This window comes from Pantherophis guttatus, chromosome 17 (assembly GCF_059756535.1).
Source record: "Pantherophis guttatus breed Tessera chromosome 17, ASM5975653v1, whole genome shotgun sequence".
NCBI classification, from domain to species: domain Eukaryota; kingdom Metazoa; phylum Chordata; class Lepidosauria; order Squamata; family Colubridae; genus Pantherophis; species Pantherophis guttatus.
Genome location: NC_142079.1, coordinates 6,771,165 through 6,778,973, shown reverse-complemented (window position 1 = coordinate 6,778,973; position 7,809 = coordinate 6,771,165). Strand labels below are relative to the sequence as shown.

Genomic DNA, 7,809 nt, shown 5'->3' with positions numbered 1-7,809 from the left:
AAGGACAATTTATGTCTATCTTAGTCTCCGTGCTTGCATTTGGAAAGAAAAGAACAAAAACAAAACAAAACAGGGACAACCAACTTTCTAGCCCTTAAGAATGTGAAGATTGTGAACTGTTTTTTGGGGTAAAAAAAGACATCACCCTTCTTGCTCAGTTAGTATTGCTGGATCTTCTTATTTATATATTGCATGTTAAAAATAGGAAGCAGAAAAGCTAGCGTTTGTGACGAAAGAGAGGATTCCTATATAAACGTATTGGTCCTCGGGCAGAGACATCACAAGTTATCTGGGATACTGAAAAGTGAGTAGCGAAGTGGCCAGATTGGTGACTGATGATAATCATGATCTCTTTAGATACTGCATGGAGCTTTACAAGGGCAAGAAAACACACTTCTACCCCCCCAAGAAATGCAGGATCTAACATTTGATATCCAGGAGCTGGAAGCATGGGTGAGTGGAAAAATCAATATTTGTTAGAGATATATTTGTTGGTTTAATTTTTAACAGCTTTGCATTGAAGTACTAGTTTGGTGGAAACAGTTTACAAAATGGAGAAGTCTTCCTTCTCCTTCCTTCCTTCCTTCCTTCCATCCATGCATCCTTTTGATTCTTCTTCCCTCCTTCCCTCTGTTCCTTCCTTCCTTCCTTCCTTCCTTCCATCTATCCTTTGATTCTTCTTCCCTCCTTCCCTCTGTTCCTTCCTTCCTTCCTTCCTTCCTTCCTTCCTTCCTTCCTTCCATCCATCCATCCACCCATGCATCCATCCTTTGATTCTTCTTCCCTCTTTCCCTGTTCCTTCCTTCCTTCCTTCCATCTATCCATCCTTTGATTCTTCTTCCCCCTTTCCCTTTTCCTTCCTTCCTTCCTTCCTTCCATCCATCCTTTGATCCTTCTTCCCCTTTTCCTGTTTCTTCCTTCCTTCCTTCCATCCATCCATGCATCCTTTTGATTCTTCTTCCCTCCTTCCCTCTGTTCCTTCCTTCCTTCCATCCATCCATCTATCCTTTGATTCTTCTTCCCTCCTTCCCTCTGTTCCTTCCTTCCTTCCTTCCATCCATCCATGCATCCATCCATCCATCCTTTGATACTTCTTCCCTCTTTCCCTGTTCCTTCCTTCCTTCCATCCATCCATCCTTTGATTCTTCTTCCCCCTTTCCCTCTGTTCCTTCCTTCCTTCCTTCCTTATCCTTTGATTCTTCTTCCCCTTTTCCTCTGTTTCTTCCTTCCTTCCTTCCATCCATCCATGCATCCTTTTGATTCTTCTTCCCTCCTTCCCTCTGTTCCTTCCTTCCTCCCTTCCTCCCTCCCTCTTGAATCAAATTGTAACATTCAGTGATCAGAGACAGGTACAAAATGGCTCAAGGAATGGAGTTAATGACTGAGAAAATTCCACCTATTTTGGTGCACCTTTCTCCTAATAATTTTTCCCCAATAGATCCGTTTTGTGCAACAAAACCTCAGGATGTCTATGCATGCTTTTCAATAATTTCTTCAAAGCACAGATTTTTAAGAGGTGAGATCTTCTCTGGGTGTAGCTTCAGGCGGTGTAAAATATTTGAATGAATTTCCATACCCTTTTGACCAGAATGAATCTCCTCGAACTCACGAAACTGAATGAAAAGTTTATTAAGTAATATATAATGGGGGTGATAATATTAATGCTATTATTAATCCAATAGAAATGTAATAATTTTGCATATATAATGAAGGAGTCTGGGCTGATGGTGATTAATTAGATTTCTGGAATATGATGACCATCTGGGTGAAAACACGGATTCATTAAGAAGAGCAAGAAACCAAAACAAATATAGGGGGTTCTGATTAAATAATTAAATATAGATCAGCAGAAGATTTCTTCTAATGCAGCCAGTTCAGATGTCTGGTTTCTCCATTGTGAGGATAGATAGATAGATAGATAGACAGACAGACAGACAGACAGATAATGGATAGATATATAGATGAGAGAGAGAGATACCGTTAGTTAGTTAGTTAGTTAGTTAGTTAGATAGATAGATAGATAGATAGATAGATAGATAGATAGATAGATAGATAGATGGATAATGGATATAGATGATAGATAGATGATAGATAGATAGATAGATAATAGGTAGATAAAAAGATAGATAATGGATATATAGATGAGAGAGATACCAGTAGATAGATAGATAGATAGATAGATAGATAGATAGATAGATAGATAGATAGATAGATAGATGGATGGATGGATAATGAATAGAGATAGATAGATAGATAGATAGATGATAGATAGGTAGATAGATAGATATTTTTTGGTTCGATTTATATGCCGCCCTTTTCCGGAGACTCAGGGCGGCTTACAATGCATTAAGCAATAGCCTTCATACTTTTGTATATACCTGCTTAGTAGGGCTTTTGCCCCCCCCCCCCAAGTGGTGTTCTTTTTTATACAAAGTCAGCTTATTGCCCCCACAATCCGGGTCCTCATTTTACCTACCTCGGAAGGATGGAAGGCTGAGTCAAACCTTGAGCCTGGTGAGATTTGAACTTGCAGTAATTGAAGGCAGCTGGTGCTATTTAACAGCACTTTAGTCTGCTGCGCCACCAAGGCTCTTTTTAATAGATAGATGATAGATAGATAGATAGATAGATGAGATAGATAGATAGATAGATAGATAGATAGATAGATGATAGATAGATAGATAGATAGATGATAGACAGATAGATAGATAGATGATAGACAGATAGATAGATAGATAGATAGATAGATAGATAGATAGATAGATCAAAGAGAGACAGAGAGAAAGAGAGATGGATGATAGATTGGTCCCCAAAATCAATACCAGGAGAAGGTGCTGTCCATAAATGCGCACATCCATGCTCGCCAGCTGCTTTCCGGCCTTCAGGAAACCTCAGCATCGAAGGCACATAAATAGCCATCCTTCACACAGCCCCTGCAAAGCTGCTTCAACTGGAGATGATGGCTCTGGCACATCAGACATCTGGAGCGACCGCTTGAGCAGTGGGCATCCTTTGTTTGGTACCCAACTGTTGCTTTTGGGCCACAATCATCGGAACAAAAGCTTTGCCACCCTATTGGGTTGGTATTTCTAGGATCAGCCCAGCTGTGGTGCAGGATCAATAGCTTAAGACGTCAGACGTGCAGCTGGGCCATTGAGAGAGGCATTTAACCTGTGGCTCAGCTCAGCTCAGCTCAGCTCAGCTCCCTCACCTCTTTTATCTAGATTCATACAGGTCACGCACAATACCCTGAATCCAGGTTTAAAAGCACAATTGCTGGCTGGCTTCGAGTTAACTTGCAGCACCCGACCTGCATTGCTCTCACCCTGATGTTCAAAAACAACCACCGGAAACTTCTTCCGTTTCCAGGACTTGGATAGCAGAAATGTCAGCTTGCAAGGATTTGTTTATTTGTTGAGGATTGTATAGAGTAGAGTAGAGTAGAGTAGAGTAGAGTAGAGTAGAGTAGAGTAGAGTAGAGTAGAGTAGAGTAGAATAGAATAGAATAGAATAAAAATAGAATAGAATAGAATAGAATAGAACAGAACAGAACAGAACAGAACAGAACAGAACAGAACAGAACAGAACAGAAGATAGGATAGGATAGGATAGGATAGGATAGGATAGGATAGGATAGGATAGGATAGGATAGGATAGGATAGGATAGGATAGGATAGGATAGGATAACTTTATCATCACTTTGAAGGTACACTAATGGGCATACATTAAAATGAAACTTCATTGCATACAGCTCCCACTATTGTGCGAATTTCTTGTTTTGTATCTTGCCATACAAATTTTGTATCTTGTCTATATAGGTATACTTATATGCATATGCACCGAAGACAAATTCCTTGTGTATCCAATCACACTTGGCCAAGAAAGTATTCTATGCTATGCTATGCTATGCTATGCTATACTACTCTACTCTAATATTCATTCTGTTTTATTCTATTCTAATATTGATTCTATTCTATTCTTATTCCTTTTGATTCTACTTCTCTCATTCTTCTCCTACCTCTTCTTTCCCTCCTCCTCCTCCTCCTCCTCCTCCTCCTCCTCCTCCTCCTGTTCTGTTCTATTCTATTCCTAATCCTCTGCTGCGTTAGATGTGTTTTTCCTAAATGCGCCTTTGTGAACACACACGGAGTCCTAGCATTCTACATTAATACATTAAAAGCTCAGCCTCACTTCTGCTGCTGAACAGGAGGCGGCTGATGGGTAATTTGTCGCCTTAGTTTGCTTTCTGGGCAAAGGTAAAACCTCAGCTCAACTTTCTCTCTCCTGCCATGTTCGGCTGACCTTTAAAGCCCTCGAGGGATTTCTTTTATTAAACCGGCATCCTCTCTTTCTGCCAGGAGCTCCGCAGCTTCGCTTCCCCCCCCAAACTTCCTCCTTTCTGTCCTCAACAGTCCCCAGAAAAGGAGGTTCAGCTGAGAGAAGGACTGGTCCCCACCTTACGCTGCCCTTGGGTTCCTCCCTATTTGCACAGCCCCTGTTGTGCTGATCAGTTGTCATATCTCGAGGAAAGAACGCAGCTGCGCTCTGCACGTGGCCAGAGGCTCCCTCTACGTGCCGGGCTTCTTCCGAAGGAGAGGAAAGGCAGAGGGACCTTGGTGGAAAAGCAGTTTACCCACTGTGTAAAATCCACCTATCGCTCCCTCCTCCAAACTTCCTCCTTTCTGTCCTCAACAGTCCCCAGAAAAGGGGGATCAGCTAAGAGAAGGATGGTGACCCACCCCGCTTACGTTGCCCTTGGGCTCCTCCTGATTTGCAAACGGCCTTCGCTTGCCAATCTTCAGGTGGTCAGTTGTCATAGCTCGAGGAAAAAACGCAGCTGCGCTCTGCACGTGGCCAGAGGCTCCCTCTACTTGCCGGGCTTCTCCCGAAGGAGAGGAAAAGGAGGAGGGAGCTTAGTGGAAAAGCACTGTTTACCCACTGTGGAAAAGGCCACCCCTTCCACGCCCACCAGCTCCGCTCCGGTCTGTCCCCCCCCCCGTGCCTCCTCGGGCTTCCAGAGGGCAAAAAAGGGGGAGGCGGCGGAGCCAAGCCGGGAACCGAGCCCCCAGGCGCGCGGCCGCTCCTCCGCTCCGGCCGTCGGGTGGTGGAACGCGGGCGGGAGTGCCCGAGAGCGCGTCCACCCACCCACCCAGCCACCCACCTACCCACGCGCGCGGGGAGAGCGCCCAAGCCGGGCCACCGAAGCACCGTCGGATATCCGAAGAGGCCTGGATTGGACTGGACGGGCGAACCGGAACGACCCAGGCGAGTGAAGGAACCGAGAGGGGTCGCGCTGGGCTTCCCCCCCCCCGCGGGCACCAGGTTGCAGATCGCCTCGAACCTCGGGTGCGTTATACGCTCGCCAAATATTAGCACGTGCGAGCCTCTTGCCAAAGGGGGCGGGGAGAGCAGCACGCCCCCCCCCTCCCCACGCCCCCGCTCCTCCCCTCTCTGTCCGTCGGTCGGGAAGGCACATCTGGAGAGACGGTGGGCGGGCGCGCGTGGGCTTCGCATAGCAACTCAAGTCTCAGGATCCACCTGCGTTGAGGGGAGGCAGGGAGGGGGAGGGGGGCAAAACACCTGGGTGGGTGGGAAGGAATAGTGTCCGTTCTACTCTCCGCCTCTGCGTGTCCCCCCCCCCAACCTTCCCCCAACCCCTCCCCGCGTCATCGCCGAGTTGGAAGGAACTTTGATAGCGCAGTCTTGCCGCTCGGGCTGCTGCGCGTTCTCGATTGGGGCTGAATTCCCACGATCTGCTGCTGCAGCTGCTCCCCCCCCTCCCCCGCCGGCTAACCGGACCCTCCCCCCCCCCGCCGGCTAACCGGACCCAGCCTGGGTTTTTTCGGGAGTTTGCAAGGCAGGTCGAGGGAGGCTTGGACGGCTGTTTTGGTTTCGCTCGGCTTGTTGCGGAAATCACCAATTCGCTTTTCTTTGGCTAGCGCAGGAGTCTGTCTGCAAACCTTAAAACACTCAAAAGAGCCATTTGGACCCGTTTCCCACAGAAAAGAAAACACCGGGAGCCACAAAAACCCTTCCCGTGCCTGACTATTTCTTGAGCGGCCACAAAACTAGCATATTTATTTATTTATTTATTTATTTATTTTGTTCAATTTATATCCCGCCCTTCCCCAAGTGGACTCAGGGCGGTGCACAGCCAGAACTAAAACACATATCAATACAAAATTTAAAATTATTAAAAGAATGAAATAACTGTGGCCCCAAAATTTAAAACATTGAAAACTAAAACCCCTTTGACAATTTAAAAAGCTAAAAAACTAAAAACTAAAAATGTAGTTGAATTAAACATTCTGTCTTCTTCTGAAACTTTTCTTGGATTTATCCATAGTTGGTCTACTGGAGGTTGAAAAGCTCACCTACCGGCAGGTGTCACATATTTTGAGTGACAGGGAGCCACAGCAGAGGGGTGAAAGAGCCACATGCGGCTCCAGAGCCGCAGGTGGCTGACCCCTTGGGCTAGTAGTTGATGCTTTCGCATTGTGAGTTTTGGGAGTTGAAGTCCACAAGTGTTAAAGGTGCCAAGTTTGGAGACCCCCTGGATTAGGGCATGCTGAACAGTAGTGATAGTGCAGAATTCAAACTGGGTTGATCACTGGGATGAGAGGTTTAATCTTCCGATTAGGCTGATACACCTTCTTAGGTTGCATTAACAGAGGGATGGAATCAAGATCAAGGGAGGTACTACTACCACTCTATAAAGCCTTAGTAAGACCACACCTAGATCCTGCACCCAGTTTTGGTCCCCACACTGTAAAAACGATGTTGAGACTCTAGAAAGAGTGCAGAGAAGAGCAAACAGGATGATGAGGGGACTGGAGGCTAAAACATTTGATGAACAGTTGCAGGAACTGCCACAGAGAGGAGGGGGCCAAGCTATTTTCCAAAGCACCCGAAGGCCAGACAAGGAATAATGGATGGAAACTGAACAAGGAGAGATTCAACCTGGAAATAAGGAGACATTTTCTGACCGTGAGAGCCATCAACCAATTGAACAGAAGTTGTCTTCAGACGTTGTGGGAGCTTTCAAGAAGAGACTGGACTGCCATCTGTGGGAGGGTGGGTGGGAGGGTTGGACTAGATGACCTACAAGGTCCCTTCCAACTCTGTAAATCTGTATCGGCATCTGTAGCATGCTAGAGCCCATCCTCAGCGAATTTCTCTCTCACTAGAATGCATGCTTGAAAGGAAGACCAAACTTCTGGTCTTGGTGACTGATCCAGATTGGATCCCGCAACATTATCCTGAAGCACGTATATGTGCCTGCCTCTGTGAGTAGTAGTAGCAGTCCTATTCCTGCATCGGTCACAAGATGGATCTAAATGACATCCTTTCCAACCTCTTACGATGGAAGTTTTCCTGCAGCTTTCAGGCAATGTTGGGCCCTTAGACTCAGCTTCCATCCAGAACATGGGAAGATTTTTGCCACTGGATTTTTCTTCTTCTTCTTCTTCTTTTTTTTTTTGGTGCAGATTCACACTGATTTTTTTTTTTTTTTACTTTGTTACTATAAGACTGTTTGTGAAGCAATTGAGGTCATAATGAATTATCTTCTTTGCTGGAGGTGTCTACAGAAAAAGCTTTATGGCCCTCTGCTGGAGATGCTATAGAAGTTCATCCCTACAGTACACAAGGGGGGGGTCAGTCTGGATGACCTCCCAAGATATTTCCTACCCCCTCAGTCTTTGGTTCTCGTTTGGGTGGCTGAGATGGCAGAGTCTTCTGTCAGGGATCCTTTTAGCTAAGCTGCTGTGAGCTACCTGGAGTTGTTTTAAAGATGGGTGGGTTAGGGTT

The 7,809-nt window shown here is 45.8% G+C and overlaps 1 protein-coding gene across 1 annotated transcript in view; it reads left to right on the top strand.

Moving 5' to 3' along the window:
* Positions 1-357: 357 nt before the first annotated feature.
* NOS1 (nitric oxide synthase 1) overlaps positions 358-7,809 on the top strand; it is a 181,945-nt gene continuing 174,493 nt past the window's right edge. The window contains exon 1 of the mRNA XM_060683830.2: positions 358-453. The gene's annotated coding sequence lies outside the window, so the exon portion shown is untranslated. The remainder of the gene's footprint in view (positions 454-7,809) is intronic.